The sequence below is a fragment of the Orcinus orca genome, chromosome 4 (genome assembly GCF_937001465.1).
Source record: "Orcinus orca chromosome 4, mOrcOrc1.1, whole genome shotgun sequence".
In the NCBI taxonomy this organism is placed as follows: Eukaryota; Metazoa; Chordata; class Mammalia; order Artiodactyla; family Delphinidae; genus Orcinus; species Orcinus orca.
This window is the reverse complement of record NC_064562.1, coordinates 144,804,996-144,827,451: the sequence shown is the minus strand read 5'-3', so window position 1 is coordinate 144,827,451 and position 22,456 is coordinate 144,804,996.

The following is a 22,456-nucleotide window of genomic DNA, read 5'->3' as shown; positions in this document are numbered from 1 at the left end:
CTTAACAATCCATCTCCTTCTTTCAATAGTCTTCTCTAAAAAGTCTTCCAATAGAAAAATTCAAAAATCACTGACATCATTAAGTCCATGATAAGTGGTCTGATTAACTTTAACTTCTAGAAGATAAATCATTGCTACAAGTATGGCAATGAGAACCAAGAAATATGTTTTTCAAATGTTATTGAAAGTTACTATTTAGAGGGACTTATTTAATGCTCCAACAGTCGGTGTTTGCCCCATCACCAATGACCTAGTGAGTGATTTGGCCAAAATTAGAACCCATGTACATGGATTTCAAAGCCCATGTCACCATTTTAATTATTACTCATCTGTCAGGCATGCAATTCTTTTAAGGTATTGCCCAAGGGTTTGCTTTTCTTAAGGTGAAGATTCAATAGGACAGTCTCTTTATTCCTAGCAGTATACAAATGAGATCTTAGAGCTCTGTTGGCAAACTTCCGGAACAAGAAGTATATAGAATCCGGAACAAGAAGTAGCACAAGTTGCCTTGTAATGGTTCTTCTCACTTCTTCTATAATCCATCTAAACATATATAACATACTACAATAAAAAGTAATATGGATCTTATACTTATTGTATGTTATGTTTAATAATATAAATTTCATATGAATTGAAGCATGGAATGTGCCAACAATCCAGTGTGGAAAGTTAAATCATTAGCTGCATATTGCAAAGAAGAAAGTCATAGTACAGATTAGTTAAGTGATTTTTCAAAAAATCACACAGATTTAAAGTATTATAAAATGGATTTTACCCCAGACCATCTAATTTCATAAGCTGATTTGACATGTGTATAAAAGGCACTGCCTGTGGATTTCTGCTACTAGTTTGCTATACGACTTTAATTCACACTCCTCAGGGCTTAATTTTCCTCATCTGCAAAATATGTAACATGGTAAATCAACATTTCCCAAAGTACGTGCCTCTAAACTCTCCTTTTGAAATACTAATTTTGTGGAAAAAAAAGATATTCATAGTCAATGGTTAGGAATACTAGGCTGAATGTCCATTTGAAAATGAAGATTCCTATACTTCTCCCTTTTCCCCCACCCTCAATCTAAGTGAGGGTTCATGGAACGTAATTTAGTAATTTTAGATAAGGGGATCTCAAATCCTATTTTACTCCAATGTACTCTACTGTACGCTATTCTATATTATTTTATTTATTTTCAATATTGTGACCATCCAGTCCCTATCTCATTTTACACACGCACACATATACACCCACACATATTTAATGTAGTGTGAGATATACTATTACAGCTTGAAGATGTAAGAAAAAGCATACAACCTACAAGTTAAATCTTAAAGTCTTTTTATCATTTCTGATGCTCGGACCATAAGCTTTGTTTAAACCACAAGGCTTTGTGGTTTAAATGTGAGAGGAATTTATAGTTTCTCTTTAAAATTCAGTATGTAATAGATCTATTTTGTACATTTCTAATGAAACATTATTTGCTTAATTGCTTCATTTTATTTTATCTTTTCCCCATACTATTTAAGGTAGTTAACAGCAGGGGTCCTTCAGGCAGCTGTTATCTCCCAGCTGCAACACTCCGTAGCCTTATAATTAAGAAATAGTCAAGTACATAAGCTTTTCATAGTTTCATCATCTGTAAATGGGTTAAAAATGTCATCTTTTTCATGTAAGTGTTGTGATAACAAGCACAGTACTTGTCACGGATGGAACACTCAGTAAGCATTAGCTTTGACTGTAACCTCAGAACTACCTTAGTTTTGATTTTAAGGAGAGTCCTCTATGTTTTTATTGGTTTGTGCTACAGTTGGGAATTGTATAAAAATTCATGGGAGAGACATTTTTTATCATCTTTGTCAAGAAAAGTTTTCTTGCAACACCTGCCAGTTTAACTTAGAAGCTACTATTCCCCATCCCTAGTAGCTAGAAACATTTTAGTAGACTGTTCAGAATGTTGCTGGCAGGGTGTTGTTTGTTTTTTATTTCTACCCAGAACTTCCACTGAACAGGAAAATTCATGTGAATGTACGGGATGAGTATGTCTCTGTCCCCAGATCATAAAAGATTCTCCTTATAAAATGGAGGCTGTTTTGTCTGACATCATTTCCAACTATACTTCGATTCGTGACCCTCTTTAGCTATGAGAACTGATTTGAGTCTCCAAATTAACTGCAAAACTTTTCCAAGGTCACATCATTTTAAGTAGTAGAACTAGAATAAAATCCATTTTGGAATAATTTCAGAGACGTCATGCTGTCCTTTATGCGTTGTCTATATATTTCCTACAGCATCAAAGTTACCGGAGAGCAGTACTCACCTAATGAATACATTGAGTTATTTGTTTAAAGCCTTTGATTTTTTTCAAATCCATGCTGATTATTTCAGAAAAGAAACATTTTAGATTTTTTAAATTGCAGTGTCAGAGCTAATTAACAGTTATGTTTTTCTCAACTACTACTTGTTTTATCATCGTTTCCTTTCATATATACTTTGCAAATTAATAAGTGGTTCGCTTTGCAAAGTGCCAAACATGGCAAAATTTCCTAGACTAGGCTGAATATGTAAGTATTACATGCATCACCTACTCAATTCGACTTGAATCAGTATTAGTTTCAGAGTGTATATTTTGTTAAAAAAAGTTTTATCCCCGTCTTGTTCTGATTTCAATTATACTTAATATCTGCACATTCAAAAACACCAGAATTTTAGGGCATTTTTATCTTCAATTTTAAGACATATTCCTTTCTACTTGACAAACCCAGATGAGGTGGATATTCCATTCTTTTGTTTGCATTATAATTTTAGGAGAGGATATACACTTTAAGTAGGAAAAAAAAATCTTTATTCATGGTGGATACAAAGGGACAATTCTAAGAGTTACTTTTACTTAACTCATAGCAGTCAGGATATTAAATGTTCACAGGACATACTCTTTCAGCATAAAGTTAGGTTTTTCTTAGAATCTGTTTTTAAATAAAGGCAGTGTTGGTTTCAAGATTTTAAACATTCAAACATCCACTGTGTTTCTTTTATCTTCTTGCTGGTGATAAGTAAGAATGTGGGTGCTTTAAATCCTTTTGACGCGTCTGTCACTAGCACAATAAACTCTCCTCCTGTGCTGAAGAGGCCCTTGTCTGTCGCTGGGATCCCTCTGGAGGTGAAGATTGCCATGTGGGTTTTCTATCGACTTCCCAAAATGTAACCTCCTCATCTAGGCTGCCATCTCTAGCGTGACAGATTGGGTAGATGATTCCATCATCGGACCACACTGTGTTTTACCATTTGCAGCCAGGTGTCATCTTTGGAGAAGAGAGTTAAGCTTTTGTCAGAGAGTATGTCTCTTGTTTCACTTAACATCGACTCACCTTTTGGTTTGAAAGAATAAAAAATACAAACTGATAAGGCTATCCCCAGGCAGAGTTTTCATCCTACTCAAGGCAGTCGCAGCAGTTATAAAGATCCTTCAATAATCTGTCAAAAACTGACATCACTGTGTAAAGAGCTGTTCATTTCTATATCTCATTTTGGATTGATGTACGTGCAGTTTTATATCCTTCGGTTCGATATAACATTTGGCCTTTCATGTTCTCAGTTTCAGCTACAGGGAATTCAAAGCTATTTCAAAGCATAATTATACCAATCTGCATATAAAAGGCTATATGTCCTACAGAGGGTTGGATGGAAAAGTAAACTCTTTCAAAGAAGAAAATTAGAAGTATTTCCCATAACTAAATCACTACAGTTAATACATTTTTTATCTGATAAGAAGTTCTTTGTTTTTTCTTTTTAAGCCAATAGAAGATTAATCCAGAAAATGATGGGGACTTTTTTGTGAGGTAGGGAGGAGAAGAGGAATGGAGACCTGAAAATTGAGGAGGAAAGCAAAGGAATCGTACAAGTACATTATACAAATCATTTGTGAAAATGGTCACATCGCACAAGAAAAATCAGTACTTACAATCCTGTAGCAGACAATAGGATTCTCACTTATATATTGTATTAGTTATCTATTGCTGCATAACAATATACCCCAAAACATATTATTATATCATAATTGGTGTGGTTCAAAATCCTTGGTGCAGCTTACCTGGCTGGCTCTGGCTATGGTCTCTCTTGAGATCCACAGTCAAACTCTTGGCAGGAGACATGGTCGGTTGCCTTTGAAGATGCAACTTAGGCAGAGGGTCTGCTTCCAAGCTCACTCACATGATGGTTGATAGACCTCATTCTCTTGCCACCTGTGTCTTACCTCAGAGCTGCCTCTATGACATCTCCACAAGCAATCCAAAAGAGAAGGAGAAAGGAAACAAGAAGGTCCCCAAGATGGAAACCATCGCCTTTTTATAACTAATGTCAGAAGTGACATCTCCTCACTCCACCACATTCTATTTCTTAGAAGTGGGTTACTCTATCCCACCCACCTTCAAGGGAAGAGGGCTACTCAAGCATGTGAATGCCAGGAGGTAGAAATCATTATGGACCATCCCAGAGGCTGCCTACCCCACATAGATATACTCATATTAAGTTGCTTCGGGTACTTTTTGACACTACAAAAGACTTTTCAAAATTCAAGCCCTGTAAATGAAACTGAAAGTAATTGCTATTACACAACTTTTGCAGTTTTATTTTGTTCCAATTATTTGCTCTCCAATTATAATCTTGCTAGTTATAGAAAGTTTCATAACTTGAAAATGATGAGTACAGTTACTTAAATCTTTAAAATAATTGTTTTTATCTTTTTTTACCATGAAAAAATTGAGATTAAAAAAACCTCACAGGGCTTCCCTGGTGGCGCAGTGGTTGAGAGTCTGCCTGCCGATGCAGGGAACACGGGTTCGGGCCCTGGTCTGGGAAGATCCCACATGCCGCGGAGCAACTAGGCCCGTGAGCCACAACTACTGAGCCTGCGCGTCTGGAGCCTGTGCTCCGCAACAAGAGAGGTCGCGATAGTGAGAGGCCTGCTCACCGCGATGAAGAGTGGCCCCCGCTTGCCACAACTAGAGAAAACCCTTGCACAGAAACGAAGACCCAACACAGCCAAAACTAAAAAATAAAATTAATTTAAAAACTGCAAAAAAAAAACACCTCACAAACATAATTGTGTAAATTCTGGAGCTAACAAGATACTTAGCACCGAAGTTATGTAGCATATGGTTATCCTAGTCCCAAACAGTAAAATGTGTCTGTATGTGCCAGCTCTTAATTACCAGCTCCTTAACACTCAGGTGTCAATTGCTGGTGGCAAAGGCAATACCCAAATGGCCTAGTTTCTGTCATGCACAGTGTAATTAAATTGACCTCAAGTACTGAAGCTTGCAAGTTGCCTGATACTATTTGGACACTAATTTCAGGCACTATTCAAAGTAGAGTAATATGGTGAATAAACCAATGTAATGAAAGAAAAGCTCTATTGGGGTTTAAAGTGTATTTTCATATGTAATTAATCTTTTAGACAATTGTATAAATAATCACCATTCTAATCTATGTCAAATATAACAATGCATATCACATATTTGATATTAACCTTATTGAACTAAAACTCCACTCAATCTCAAGATAAGGATAAATTTGTTACCCATCAAAGTGAAAAATAAATTACTATAATAGTTACATTTGGGGAAAATGGAATTACATATGACATTTTGTGATCTCATTTATTGATTTGTAATGAGAGAAATGAATTATTTATATTTGTATTTAGATTATCAATTTCCAAATATGATCCAACATGAAACATACAAGTGATATAGCCTTAACAACAACAAAAATATGCTAGCAATATTATATATTATAGTATAGTATATTATATATACTATACAAACTCCCACGGATCTAATGAATCTTCGTGACATTCTCTGTCATACTTTGCTCATGAGCCCAAAGCTCATTTTCAAGCTTCCAGTTAAAGATAGAAAGAAAGTAAATCCATGCACTAACCTTCACTCTTCCCAAAACTTCACTAAATCAAAAGAAAAATTTAAAGGTAAAACCTACAAAAACAAATAAAAGACAAATAAAAAAGTGAAGAAAACAACTGTGACAATATTTTGGAAGTGCAGAAGTAGATCAATAAATTATAATTGACTCTATGGTTTTGAAAATATTTAATCTTTAGCTGGAAGTTTAGAGTATGAAGAAGAAATCTGATTTATCCCACAGAAAATTCCAAAGGCTCAGGAATTGAGAGAACAAATTATTTATGAAGTGAGAGTGAATATAAAAATAGAATGATAAAAAATGTCATTAAGAAGCAATTAGACCTCCAAGTTGCCCTCATGGACAGTGCACATATAGGTGATCAATTATCCCCTCTGGTTAGAAGACAGGAGATTTATTCTTTAAGGAGGTTAAAAGAGAGATTCCTAGATTGGAAGGCAGCAGGCACTGTTTAATGTGAGATCATCATACCAAGAAAACTTTGGATCTTGCATCTTTTCTCAATTAGCTTTCAGAATGCAAATGCCCAAGCTTATACCTCCATGCAGAAGCCACCAAGACATTTATCTTGGTGCTTAAACCAAGAAAAAATATACCTAACATATTGATATTGGCTATTCCTTAATTATATGGTCCAGCCATATCACCCTACAAAAAAAGATATGCCACAAGCCCTCCAAAGAAGCACAGAGCTGTCAGCATTTTCTGAGTACTGTTCTTAATTCTGAGAAGACAGCCAAGTATCACAGGACATTCGCAAAAAATCTCTACCATATTCCTGGAAACACTATTCAGGGAAAATAAAATGTAATACGAACCATCATCAACACCCTGAGATGAATAAGAGAAAATATTTCATACCTGAAAAAGTTCAAAATAGCTTAAAAGAGAAATATTCAGAAAACTAAAGGAACTCTTAGATTTAAAATAATAATAAAATAATTAAATAACAAGCTTAATAGAATGTTGGAAGAGAAACCTGAGAAAATCTCCCAGAAAGTAGATTTTAAAAATACAGAAAATATGGAAGAAAAAGTGACGAAAATTTGTAGGTCAGTGGAGGAGTTTCAACTTACAAATAAGGAATTGAAAGAGATGCAGAAAATAGGAAATGAATAATTCAGAAAAATTCCCCAAAACTGAAAGTCTTCAGTTTAAAGATCAAGCTACTAAATACCTGCAATGTGGTTGAAAATGATGATGTCTTGATTACTATAGCTTCGTAGTATAGTCTGAAGTCAAGGAGCCTGATTCCTCCAGCTCCATTTTTCTTTCTCAAGATTGCTTTGGCTGTTTGAGGTCTTTTGTGTTTCCATACAAATTGTGAAATTTTTTGTTCTAGTTCTGTGAAAAATGCCATTGGTAGTTTGATACGGATTGCATTGAATCTGTAGATTGCTTTGGGTAGTATAGTCATTTTCATGATATTGATTCTTCCAATCCAAGAACATGGTATATCTCTCCATCTGTTTGTATCATCTTTAATTTCTTTCATCAGTGTCTTATAGTTTCTTGCATACAGGGCTTTTGTCTCCTTAGGTAGGTTTATTCCTAGGTATTTTATTCCTTTTGTTACAGTGGTAAATGGGAGTGTTTCCTTAATTTCACTTTCAGAATTTTCAACATTAGTGTATAGGAATGCAAGAGATTTCTGTGCATTAATTTTGTATCTGCAATCCTACCAAATTCATTGATTAGATCTAGTAGTTTTCTGGTAACATCTTTAGGATTCTCTATGTATAGTATCATGTCATCTGCAAACAGTGACAGTTTTACTTCTTTTCCGATTTGGATTCCTTTTATTTCTTTTTCTTCTCTGATTGTTGTGGCTGAAACTTCCAAAGCTATGTTGAATAATAATGGTGGCAGTGGGCAACCTTGTCTTGTACCTGATCTTAGAGGAAATGGTTTCAGTTTTTCACCATGGAGAACGGTGTTGGCTGTGGGTTTGTCACCTATGGCCTTTATTATGTTAAGGTAAGTTCCCTCTATGCCTACTTTCTGGAGAGTTTTTATCATAAATTGGTGTTGAATTTTGTTGAAAGCTTTATCTGAATCTATTGAGTTGATTATATGGTTTTAATCCTTCAATTTGTTAATATGGTGTATCACATTGATTGATTTGCATATATTGAAGAATCCTTGCATTCCTGGGATAAACCCCACTTATAGTGTACGATCCCATTAATGTGCTGTTGGATTCTGTTTGCTAGTATTTTGTTGACGACTTTTGCATCTATGTTCATCAGTGATATTGGCCTGTAGTTTTCTTTTTTTGCCTGGTTTTGGTATCAGGGTGATGGTGGCCTCATAGAATGAGTTTGGGAGTGTTCCTCCCTCTGCTATATTTTAGAAGAGTTTGAGAAGGTTAAGTGTTAGTGCTTCTCTAAATGTGTGATAGATTTCGCCTATGAAGCCATCTGGTCCTCAGCGTTATTTTGTTGGAAGATTTTTAATCACAGTTTCAATTTCAGTGCCTGTGATTGGTCTGTTTATATTTTCTATTTCTTCCTGGTTCAGTCTTGGAAGGTTGTGCTTTTCTAATAATTTGTCCACTTCTTCAAGGTTGTCCATTTTATTGGCATATAGTTGCTTGTAGTAATCTCTCATGATCCTTTGTGTTTCCGCAGTATCAGTTGTTACTTCTCCTTTTTCATTTCTATTTCTGTTGATTTGAGTCTTCTCCCTTTTTTTCTTGATGAGTCTGGTTAATGGTTTATCAATTTTGTTTATCTTCTCAAAGAAATAGCTTTTAGTTTTATTGATCTTTGCTATCGTTTCCTTCATTTTTTTTTTTTTTTTTTTTTTTTTTGCGGTACGCGGGCTTCTCACTGCTGTGGCCTCTCCTGTTGTGGAGCACAGGCTCCGGACGCACAGGCTCAGCAGCCATGGCTCACGGGCCCAGCCGCTTCACAGCACGCGGGATCCTCCCAGACTGGGGCACGAACCCATGTCCCCCGCATCAGCAGGCAGACTCTCAACCACTGCGCCACCAAGGAAGCCCCCTTCATTTTTTTTCATTTATTTCTGATCTGATCTTTATGATTTCTTTCCTTCTGCTAACTTTGGGGGTTGTTTTGTTCTACTTTCTCTAATTGCTTTAGGTGTAACGTTAGGTTGTTTATTTTAGATTTTTCTTGTTTCTTGAGGTAGGATTGTATTGCTATAAACTTCCCTCTTACAACTGCTTTTGCTGCATCCCATAGGTTTTGGGCTGTCGTGTTTTCATTGTCAATTTTTTCTAGGTATTTTTTGATTTCTTCAGTGATCTCTTGGTTATTTAGTAGTGTATTGTTTAGCTGCCATGTGTTTGTATATTTTATAGATTTTTTTCCTGTAATTGATATCTAGTCTCATAGTGTTGTGGTCAGAAAAGATACTTGATACAATTTCAATTTTCTTAAATTTACCAAGGCTTGATTTGTGACCCAAGATATGATCTATCCTGCTGAATGTTCCATAAGCACTTGAGAAGAAAATGCATTCTGTTGTTTTTGGATGGAATGTCCTATAAGTATCAATTAAGTCCATCTTGTTTAATGTATCATTTAAAGCTTGTGCTTCCTTATTTATTTTCATTTTGGATGATCTATCCATTGATGAAAGTGGGGTGTTAAAGTCCCCTACTATGATTGTGTTACTGTCGATTTCCCCTTTTATGGCTGTTAGCATTTGCCTTATGTATTGAGGTGCTCCTATGTTGGATGCATAAATATTTACAATTGTGATACCTTCTTCTTGGATTGATCCCTTGATCATTATGTAGCATGTTTCTTTGTCCTTGTAATAGTCTTTATTTTAAAGTCTATTCTGTCTGATATAAGCATTGCTACTCCATCTTTCTTTGATTTCCATTTGCCTGGAATATCTTTTTCCATCCCCTCACTTTCAGTCTGTATATGTCCCTCGGTCTGAAGTGGGTGTCTGGTAGACAGCATATATATGGGTCTTGTTTTTGTATCCATTCAGCCAGTCTATGTCTTTTGGTTGGAGCATTTAATCCATTTACATTTAAGGTAATTATGGATATGTATGTTCCTATGACCATTTTCTTAATTGTTTTGAGTTTGTTTCTGTAGGTCCTTTCCTTCTCTTGTGTTTCCTGCCTAGAGAAGTTCCTTTAGCATTTGTTGTAAAGCTGGCGTGGTGCTGCTGAATTCTCTTAGCTTTTGCTTGTCTATAAAGGTTTTAATTTCTCCATCGAATCTGAATGAGATCCTTGCTGGGTAGAGTAATCTTGGTTGTAGGTTTTTCCCTTTCATCGCTTTAAATATGTCCTGCCACTCCCTTATGGCTTGCAGAATTTCTGCTGAAAGATCAGCTGTTAACCTTATGGGGATTCCCTTGTATGTTTGTTATTATTCCCTTGCTGCCTTTAATATGTTTTCTTTGTATCTAATTTTTGATAGTTTGATTAATATGTGTCTTGGCATGTTTTTCCTTGAATTTATCCTTTATGGGACTCTCTGCGCTTCCTGGACTTGATTGACTATTTCCTTTCCCATGTTAGGGAAGTTTTCAACTATAATCTCTTCAAATATTTTCTCAGACACTTTCTTTTTCTGTTCTTCTTCTGGAACCTCTATAATTTGAATGTTGGTGCATTTAATGTCGTCCCAGAGGTCTCTGAGACTGTCCTCGATTCTTTTCATTCTTTTTTCTTTATTCTGCTCTGTGGTAGTTATTTCCACTATTTTATCTTCCAGGTCACTTATCCGTTCTTCTGCCTCAGTTATTCTGCTATTGGTTCCCTCTAGAGAATTTTTAATTTCATTTATTGAGTTGTTCATCACTGTTTGTTTCATCTTTAGTTCTTCTGGGTCCTTTTTAAACGTTTCTTGTGTTTTCTCCATTCTATTTCCAAGATTTTGTATCATCTTTATTATCATTACTCTGAATTCTTCTTCAGGTAGACTGCCTATTTCCTCTTCATTTGTTTGGTCTGGTGGGTTTTTACCTTGCTCCTTCATCTGCTGTGTGCTTCTCTGTCTTCTCATTTTGTTTAACTTACTGTGTTTGGGGTCTCCTTTTCTGCAGGTTTGTAGCTTCTCTTGCTTTTGGTGTCTGCTCCCAGTGGGTAAGGTTGGTTCAGTGGCTTGTGTAGGCTTCCTGGTGGAAGGGTCTGGTGCCTGTGTTCTGATGGGCAGGGCTGGATCTTGTCTTTCTGGTGGGCAGGGCCACGTCCAGTGGTGGGCTTGGGGGTGTCTGTGAACATAGTATGAATTTAGGCAGCCTCTCTGCTAATGGGTGGGGTTGTCTTCCTGTCTTGCTAGTTGTTTGGCATTGGGTGTCCAGCACTGGAATCACTGGCCATTGGGTGGAGCTGGGTCTTAGCGTTGAGATGGAGATCTCTGGGAGAGCTCTTGCCAATTGATATTACTTGGGGCTGGGAGATCTCTGATGGTCCAATGTCCTGATCTTGGCTCTCTCACCTCAGAGGCTCTGGCCTGACACCAGGCCGGAGCACCAAGACCCTTTCAGCCACATTTCTCAGAAGAAAAGGGAGGAAAAAAAGAAAGAAAATAAATAAATTAATAAAGAAAAAAAGAAAAAAATTATCAAAAATAATAATAAAAAGAAGAGAACAATCAAACCAATAAACAAATCCACCAATGTTAAGAAGAGCTAAACATGAAACTAAGATAAATATGAATATCAGAAACAAATCAGTCTCAGACAGCAAACTCCAAGTCTACAGTTGCTCCCAAAGTCCACCACCATAATTTTGGGATGATTTGTTGTCTATTCAGGTATTCCACAGATGCAGGGTACATCAATTGACTGTGGGGATTTAATCCGCTGCCGCTGTGGCTGCTGAGAGAGGTTTCCCTTTCTCGTCTTTGTTCGCACAGCTCCCGGGGTTCAGCTTTGGATTTGGCCCCGCCCCTTCGTGTGTGTCGCCCTCAGGCATCTGTTCCCGCCCAGACAGGAGGGTGTTAAAGCAGCGGCTGATTAGGGGGCTCTTGCTTATTCAGGCCAGGGGAGGGAGGGGTACAGTAGTTATTATTGGAATGCAGGTTGAGCCTGCGGTGACAGAGGCCTGTGTGACGTTGCACCAGCCTGAGACGCGCCGTGCGTTCTCCCAGGGTAGTTGTCCCTGGATCACAGGACCCTGGCAGTGCCGGGCTGCACAGGCTCCCAGGGGCGTGGTATGGATAGTCACCTGTGCTTGCACACAGGATTTTGGTGGCTGCAGGAGCAGCCTTAGCATCTCATGCCCATCTCTGTGGTCTGAGCTGATAGCCGTGGCTCGAGCCCATCCTGTGAACCTCGTTTAGGCGGTGTTCTGAATCCCCCCTCCTCGCGCACCCTGAAACAATGGTCTCTTGCCTTTTCAGCAGGTCCAGACCTTTTCCCGGACTCCCTCCTGGCTAGCTGTGGCGCACTAGCCCCCTTCAGGCTGTGTTCACGCAGCGAACCCCAGTCCTCTCCCTGGGATCTGATCTCCGAAGCCCGAACCTCAGCTCCCAGCCCCCACCCGCCCCAGCGGGTGAGCAGACAAGCTTCTCTGGCTGGTGAGTGCTGGTCGGCACCAATCCTCTGTGCGGGAATCTCTCCGCTTTGCCCTCCGCACCCCTGTTGCTGTGCTCTCCTCCGTGGCTCCGAAGCTACACCCCATTCCCGCCAGTGAGGGGTCTTCCTCATGTGTGGAAACCTTTCCTCCTTCACAGCTCCCTCCCAGAGGTACAGGTCCCGTCTCTATTCTTTTGTCTGTCTTTTCTTTTTACTTTTGCCCTACCCAGGTACGTGGGGAGTTTCTTGCCTTTTGGGAAGTCTGAGGTCTTCTGCCAGCGTTCAGTAGGTGTTCTGTAGGAGTTATTCCACATGTAGGTGTATTTTTGATGTATTTGTGGGGAGGAAGGTGATCTCCACGTCTTACTCTTCCACCATCTTGAAGGTCTACCCCCCAACTTGGAAGTATTTTTGATACCAGGTTTTTTTATATATATATATTTAGTTAGTTAGTTGCACCAGGTCTTAGTTGTGGCTGGTAGGCTCCTTAGTTGCGGCTCACCAGCTCCTTAGTTGTGGCATGCGAACTCTTAGTTGCAGCATGCATGTGGGATCTATTTCGATCCCGGGCCCCTACATTGGGAGTGTGGAATTTTATCCACTGTGCCACCAGGGAAGTCCCCTGAAAATGCTTTTGTTCTCAAGAGAACAACAATTGTTGTTAGCTGACTATACCTACGCACGATGTTCTGTGACGTTCAGTCTGTCTTTGGCAGATGGTCTCTGGGACTTCTGCCTTTAAAAAAAGAGGCAACATAGCCCCTTAACTGGTCATTTGGTGCTTGAGTCCCCCTTACCATGGATAAGCTAGAGCTTTCTGGCCACTGAGTCTAACTTGGTAACCATCACTAGCTGCTTGGGGCCGACATATAGACATTATTTGTGATTGTACACCCTTAGGAGGAACCCAGGGATGGCTCATTGTAAATTTTGTGGAAAAGGAGATCACCACCGAAGGGAGATTTAAGCATGACACCCAAATCACCTAACAAGAATTATTTAGGCAAGGTAGCTACCTGTGCTACTGTTTCCCTTGCTGCTGTCCTGTGTATTTTCCTGACCACCAGGGTATCCAGGTACATATCTGTGGAAACCTGTGGCCCAGGCACTGATAAAAAACAATAATAATAATGAGAAGTGGAAAGAGCATTGGGTACCAGCCCCTTCCAAAACAATGGAGGCAATGACACAGCTGTTCTTCCAATCAAAGGCTGTGCCTGGTCTCAGTGTTGCTGGTTATCAGTAGGCCAAAGGGCTAATCTGATCCCAGCGTTTGATTACCCAGCAAACACCTCAGACAAAATGACCTTCCTGGAGGTGGACCCTGACTGTGGACTTTGCCTGACACTCCCTGGAGGAGGAGATGGCTGTCTACAAGTGGGCAGCTTAGCCTCCAAATTCTTTTCTTTCAGCAGCCCGTGAGGTCTGCTGCAAGGGTGATCTGATGTAGACAGAAACTGAAAGCCATGAGTACTTTACATGACTATAAATCCAAAATATTATGAGAAAATTGTACAGAGAGAAAAAGAAAAGGAAAAGGAGGAAGCCCATAGGTATATAGCAGAGGCTGATTTTGAGCAATTGACCCCTGGGTTTTGGGCCCAGAAGCCTTCTGCTATGCCACTCTTTTAGCTGCTTCTCTGTTTCAACAAAGATCTTAATTCTCAGGATCATAGGGAAAAACACCCGTGACATACCTATGGCAGAGGAAGGGGATCCTTAAATTCTATAATACAGTCGTTGCCTTGGGTGAGGCTACAATACTCATGATACTGATTAGAGACTTTCTAGAATAAAGAAATTATAAACATGAGCGGGATAGAAAGAACCCCTCCCCCCTTCACAACCACCACCACCAAATGAATCCAGTGGCGAGGGAAAAAAATAAAAGGGGAAGGAAGGAAAAAGGAAGGAAGGAAGGAAGAGACAGAGGGCCTTCAAGTATTAAAACTTTATATAAGACCTAATAAGTGAAGGAGTGACTATCTCCCCTGCTTCTCCATTTAACAGTGCAAATTGGCCTGTTCTTAAACCTGGCAAGAATGAATGGCATCTCATGGTGGGTTACCACAACCTTAATGCTGTGGTTCATTTCAAGAAGACTCCCACACTCAATGCCCAATATTTTTTTAAATTACTGATTCAATCCTATCAGCAACCAGTACCAAATTTGCTATTATAGATTTGGCTACTATGTTCAATGCCTATTTCAACAACCTCTAGGCCACAGTTTGCCCTCACCTCCAAAGTAACACAATACACCTTTATCAGGCTACCCGTGGGACCTCAGCAGCCTTGCTATCACACACAGTCTTTGCTGCTAAGATAAGAATTGCATGCACCCTTCTCCAGGAACACAGGTGTTATATTACCTTGATGACATCTTCTGAGGAGATTTTTTAGACACATATGTTTAGGGCATACAAATTCTCACAAAGTCTCACAAAATGGGTATGGGCCATTGCCCTCTACATAGTAGTAGGCCCTGTAACTTCTGTTAAATTCCTGAAAATCCTTTGGTAAACTGAGGACTGCCCCATCCTGACATTGAAAGAAACAGCAATTGATCCTTCTCAGCACATACAATGTTTATACAACCCAACATCTTTTAGATCTTTGGGAGATCTGGAGGCAACATATTACTTATTTACAAATTTTACTTACGCCCATTTATGCAGTTACTTGCAAATCGCCCACCTTTATTGGGGAACCCTCAAACAAAATGGTCAAGAGTCTGTCCAATTTGAAATCCGCAGTTACTCCCTTAAGTGTACTCAGGGATTCCCAGGGATTCCTTCACTGTAGAGACTGTAGCAACCTCTTCTCATGGCTCCTGGAGTCTCTGGACCACCTATGAAGGCCATAAATTTCCTATGAATTCTCATACAGGAGGCTGCCCTCCTTGGCCTTGCGCTATATACCATTAGAGTGGTGACTGTTGGCCACATGCTAAGCTCTTCTGAAAACAGCCTCTCACAAACCCTGGACATCTATGCTTCCACTCCAAGCTGGCCCTTGTGCCTCAGGTTATGGAAGCAACCAGGAGTCTACCAGCTCTGTACAGTGACCATGGCCTCCTTTCTATAGGCTGGACCCAAACTCAGACCCTCTGACATATCCACCTGCAGGATGGGAGAGCCTCACTTCTCCTCAGTCCCTTGTCAGATGTCATGGTGCTAGAGGAGGTCAATGAACTCCCAGACCCCTTGGCAACCTGGAGAGTCCCTTGGGAGCAACTGAGTGACCATTAATGGGACTTTATGCACTTTACAGACCATATTGTTACTGTTACATATGATGGAGCTCAGTGGAATGTTGCTGCTTTCCATTCCTAATCCAGGATGTCCCTGATAAATGACAGGATCTAAGAGCCAGCACAGTTGCCCACACATCAGACAATCATCTTAACACCAGAGACCCAGGCCAGTAAATGACCCCATTTACTATACAGTACATTTTTATTAACTCTTACTTAAGAGTTGCCCTCTTTTTTTTTTTTTTTTTTTCTTTTGCGGTACGCGGGCCTCTCACTGTTGTGGCCTCTCCCGTTGCGGAGCACAGGCTCTGGACGCACAGGCTCAGCGGCCATGGCTCACGGGCCCAGCCGCTCCACGGCATTTGAGATCTTCCCAGACCAGGGCACGAACCCGTGTCCCCTGCATCGGAAGGCAGACTCTCAACCACTGTGCCACCAGGGAAGCCCATGAGTTGCCCTCTTTTTAAAAAATTTATTTATTTTTTAATTTCTTGGCCACAACACATAGCTTGCATGATTTCAGTTCTCCAACCAGAGACTGAACCTGGGCCATGGCAGTGAAAGCACAGAGTCCTAACCACTGGACCACCAGAGAACTTCCCTTTGAGATAAAGGACTCTGGGAATCTCTTGCCTCACAGAGACCTAAACTATAAATAAAGGTAGAGATGTCACCACCTGTACTAAGTCCCCAATTCAAGTCGTCATCAGAACACTCCTTATCCCCTTCAGAATTCCAATGATCATAATAGACAGCGGCCAAGGCATTCATTGCACTTCTCAAAGTTGACAAGCTGGGCTCTTGAAGAAGTTATTCAATGCACCTCCCATGTCCCCACTAAACCGCAGACAGTCAGTTTAATTGAGAGATATAATGCCCCCTTCCATGAGAGCAAATGGACCCCCTGCTATTGCCACAGGCATGGATTAGTCTGAAGCCACAAGCACTCCCTCTACAATGCCACAAAGATTCCTCAATTTCCCTTATTAGCTATAAAACGAACACCTCTAAAGTTCATGTTTTTGAAAACCACCTCACTATGTGGCCCTCTTCCTCCTCAAGTGCCTGTTTCACATCCTAAAGAGGCATTTCTCCTCCCTAGAAATCTCAATTCATCACCAACATAAAAATCGATGGCAAGGCATCAAGGAGGCAATCACGGTCTAGGGGCTAAAATTAAGGCCAAATGTTATGCGCTGCCTTGACATCTGACACAACAAGGAGTAGCATTTCCTTGCCAGTCCCATTGAATTCAAACAGGCCAAGCACATCCTTCAGTAGGAACCAAGGAGAAACCCTCCCTTTTGATACCAGAAAAGCCTGCTTCTCGTAGCCCCTGGTTTTCATTCTGTCCCTGACTGTAACCCCACTGTGGCCCTGTGTTTTGTGTGATGTCCTTCCCCCTCAAGCTGTGAGAATATGTGACTAATAGATTGTTGTCAATTTCACCTGTCTGTCCAGCTTCAGATGCCGTGTGTTCTCCATCCTATAACCCTAGGGTGGAAATCTGTCCCTCATCAATAGGGTGGATAGTTGATAATTAAAACTACCCTTTTCCTACCTTATTTATTTTTCAGTATTTGACGAAATTAGTTGAAGTAAGTTGAGCTACATTGCATGAACTTATTGGGTGGGATGATGTGAATTTTGTAAAATTAGGTTATTCAGATGTATCCTTGGTGAAGCAGCAGTTTGTTAAATATGATTTCTCTGGGAGATGTACTCATGCTTGTTTGACTCCAGTTTTGCTTATTCGCTGCCCACATAACATGTTGTTAAGGTGAATAGAAATGCATATATTAAAACAGCATTCTAAAACTAAATCACAAAAGGACAGTCAGAACTGACTTTAGTTTCTTAGTCCAAATTTCATGGTGTCTTATACACGAGAATCATCCTTACTGATGACCATGTGACAGGGAGAACATTGAAATTTTAAAACATAAATGAAGTTCTAGATGCTATAACTTATTTGTTTATTTTTAAGTATAGTTACTCCTAGGATTTCAAGTTAAAATAAAACACAGAGACTGGAAGCATATCCTGCCCTAGACCCAGAACTCAGAGTTAAGAGAAAGGGTCTGGATAAGAAGAGTTAGGTTTATGGTTAGGTTCTTACATCAGTTGGTCTGTATTTGTCTCATCTTCATAGGTAGGATAAGGGCCAGAATATTTTCAAGGTTCTGTTCTGCACTAAAATTCTATTATTCTTCAGGGCCCACTTATAAACAAAGCAAAACAGAAAGTAAGATTAATTGCTAAGTGAGGTCAGATAATAGTTTATGAATATGGGCCAAAAACATGAAAGTGTTATGACTTTTTCAAAAAGAGCTGCTAAAGGAAGATGCAAAAGGAAGATTAAAAAATAAGTATTATACACTTATTATGTCTTTTATTTATTTTTATTTACATGGCTTCCTCTTCATTATGTGTCATGTATGTGTCACAAAAAAGAGCCAGAGGGTTTGGTTTAATCTGTATCTTCTTTAAATTGGTCAAGCCCATTTTTGGCATATACAGTAGCCAAAGTTACACAAGAAAAAAAAAACTTTAAAAATATTTATAATTTACATATTATGTATTTTTAGAATGATTTCCAAATAAACATAATTAATGAAAAAAATAACTTAAGAAGTATAATTTAAATAGTAATAATAATCAATTATCACACAAAGAATAAAGTAGAATACAGTAGAGAGACTTTCATGTGACATAAGGATAAAAGTCTAGAATTCTCTGGGAATGTTAATACATAAGGCAGATCAGGTCCCATTTGGATAACAAGCTTAATAAAGCTTGAATGATAAGGAGAAGGATAACAAGCTCTTCTACAAATAAGATTACCTTCTCCCCAAACCTTTTTTTTTTCTTTTGTATTGTCTTGCTTAAAGGCAGCAAGATCCACTGAGGCAAAAAAAAAAAATCTCATTGATAACTTCTCCCTCTCCCTCATCAGTCAGCTGACCATCTAATCCGAGAGGAAGTTCAATCCATCTATTATTTGACATGTCTCTCAATTCTGTCCTTCCCCCTCCATCTTTACTAGTCCAATCTGAAGTTAATTGTGCTCATTTGTTGTCTAGCTAGAGATTTACAACTTTCGGTCTGTCCTTATGAGTTATTTTACTAAATCTAAACTGGGTAATGCTTAGTAATTTGCAGCATTTATTTTTAGTCTTTCAATTGTTATATCTCATGTCTATCTCATAGACTCTTCTATTAAGAGTGTTAAAAGAAATGTTACATCTTAAACTAAAACTGTGTTAATATCTAAAATGCTAATATCTAAAGGCTAATATTTTAAAATGCCTACTATGTACACCTTGTTCACTCCACGTAACTGATTTGCAGTTGAAAACTTGCTTCCCACCTCAGCAGCAATACCCTGAAATGATAATCACAGTGGTACAGCCTTGTCGTATAGATTTATGAAATGTTATGACAGTGTCACATGATTCCACATGATTTGCTAATGGTATCGCCAATTCTTCCCTTGTTCTGGTTCCTATAATTACAAGTACATTATCTTAGGATCATTGAGACATCTTTGAACTGAGTAATATTTGCAAACACTGGGCACATGAATCCATACATCTTTGTCAAAGAAACAATGGAAACAAAGGAAGCATCTCTTCAGGCATCTCAATGACAGAATTTGGTATTACTATATTTTGAAATAAAATTTATGTATTTCTTCTCTTTTTTACTACTTCCTAGGGCATACTGCATCACTTTATTTCATTCTTTGTCATATTTTAACAAGAATTACTCAACAATCATTTATTTTTATTACTTTTCTCCATGTTTTAACTTACATATGTATATGACTACACGGACTTCAGAAATCAAACCTGCTTCTCAGTCTCTTAAAACCACAGAATGAAGGAAGATGCTCATAGTCTCTTTCTTTCTCCCTCTCTCGTTTCTCACTTTCTCTCTCTAATTCATCCTTACTCAGTGTATTTTATTGTAACCACTGTGCTGTCTCTTTGTGGTCTATGTAGCCCAGTAATAAATAAGGGTGGTTTTCACAAAATGTCAAAAAAAGTTGATCACTGATTGCCCAAGTGTGGAAAAGCCCAAGCCAGCTTGTTGACAATCAAATATTATTACCTTTCAACCAGGCATTTTGATATTCTAAACATTAATTAATGGAAGGGCACAGAATTTGTTTACCTATAATACAATTCTTTCTCTTCGTGTATTCACCCATATGAGTTTCTTTTGTTGTTGGTTAATACCTACCCATCACACACATACACACACATGGATATCAATTTTGAGAGAAAGAATTGCCAGAAAACTTTGAAAGTTGCCACTCACTCCGTTGTTAATTAGGAAACACAACTGAGAATGACAGTCTCACACTTTTAGAATAAAATTCAGAATTTCAGGTTTATGCAATTCACCCTGTCAACAATCATATTCTTCCCATTGTCATGATTAAGAGAAGAGTCACTCACACTGATAAGGGAAGGGGAGGGAATGGGAGTTGTGCTCCAGACTAGGTGATGGCAATGTTAATTAAATGGTCCTTACTCCTAAGTGGATTCCTTTAGGTGTTGCCCAATGATTATCAACTGGTCTCAAAAGTACATAAGTTAAAAGGAAATAAGACAAAAAGTATCTTCATCTACACAATATTCTCAATAGAAATTTTCACGTGGATTAATAAATTTCCTTTAAAATATAAATGTTCCCTTAGAAACATTAACTTAGTCATAGTTGAATATGAACTGCCTTATTTTAACTGATAAATTTAAATCCCATTTTTATGACAAGGACATAAAACTTCCAATTGATTAAAGAGAAAAAAGAAAAATGTTTAAACTTTTTGCACAGCCAAAGCACAGCTCTGGAGAACAGAGTCTGCCAGGCTAAGAAAGGACAAATTCAAGAAGTCTACAATCAGAACCATTAAAAAAGAAGTGCAATTTCCACTGAGCAGATAGTAAATACTGCCCAAATTCATTTTATAATATTTATAATGTCATATGCAAAAAATGTGATTCTGTCAGATATGCAGTTAATTCCAACCCACATTTATTTGCATGGAAATAGAATGATATTCAGAAAGCACATTGGGGTCAGGTCAAAAAATCAGGTAAATATGGCCTAGTGCAAACATACATATATATTTTTCTTTAGTAGGGATAGAGGGCAACTTGAGATTTGCAAAAAAGAGTTGAGGAAGATGACTAGAACTCAACAGCTGTGATTTTGACTTCCTGGACTCTGTACCACCAATAAATAGAGAGGCACACATGGGCTGAGCTGATGAGTGGATATCAAAATCAGGTCTCTTTTCATCTCAAGGTTTTGAAATTAGCACTGCTTAAATACAACTCTAAAGCAGTCTGGAATTTTGAGAAATGAATTATTTCCATTCTCAGACTGTATTCCATACTTTAGGTAACCAAGAATAAAGTAATGGAAAACAATATTAATAATAAAATATGCCACTTAATGGTGCGTTAACATTGTGCTATGCATTTCACATGCATCGATTCACATAATTCTCACAAAAATTCTACAACTAAGTGTACTTCTCCATATTTTGCAAAGGTAAAGATTAAGATTCAGATGTGAAGTGACTTTTCAAAAAGATCTTGCCTGTCTTTTCACAGCATTCAAAAAGTTTAAATTTGAAATAGAGATCATATGGTGCAGTGCTTTCTAACATTTAGGACAATGTTCACAGCAAGAAATACAGTTCACGTGGTGACCTATTTCACACATGTATCTGAAAAATGTTTTACAAAGAATTATTGGCTTTTACTATGAGTAATGAGTTTTGATACTTTTCTATGCTATTTTCTCCTATTCCATTTACTTATTTTTGATTTAATGCTGTCGTCTTAAAATATTGAATTGCTCTCATGACCCACTGTTGGGTTTTGACCACAAATGTAATCACTTAATTATTTGCTTATTTTATTATTTAATATTCTCCTCTTATTTCTTTCATTCCCAAAGCAGACTAGAATTTTCTTGAAGGCAGATATTACCATGTTACATCCCCTCATTGGTGAAACTTAATTTATGTTTGTAATATAATAAATTTAATTTTAGCTCTGAAAATTCATAATCTGGGTTAAATAGAAGAGTCCATGATATGATTCCCAGAAAGTATAATAATAAGGGGTAGGAGATACAGGTCTATAGGGGAACCAAAGCAACTTGTGGTTATAGCTGTTAACATTTCATTGAGAACTATCATTCCTGTATATTTTATTCAGTTCTTTCCCACCATAACGTTGGCATTATTAGTTGTTCAAATACCTAGTCTTCTCCTTCTTTGCTTCATAAAATGACCCTCTGTCCAGATATGTGTGGTTTGAACTCAAGAAAATAATTTATACAATCCACACGTGGGATTAAGAAGCATACATTTCTTCTATTACATTTTAGCTATTTCAGAATGTAAATTTCTATAAGATTCATTCAGATGTTTTCACATTACAGAAAAGTCTATTCCTTAATTCATATTTTTGTCTTGGGAAATGATACCCATATGATTTTTTTATGTTTCTATCAACTTTAAATATGAAATAGTTTGTTTCTAAATTTTAGATAAAGTGTTTTTTTCTTTTATTGCTTGAAGGCACTCATATCCTATATAAAACCTTTGTATTAATCTTTGTGGACCTTTGTATTACTACCACTTAAAAAATTAAAAAGAAATATAACATCAGGTGGAAATATATATATATATATATATATATATATATATATGAAATATTCATTGTGGG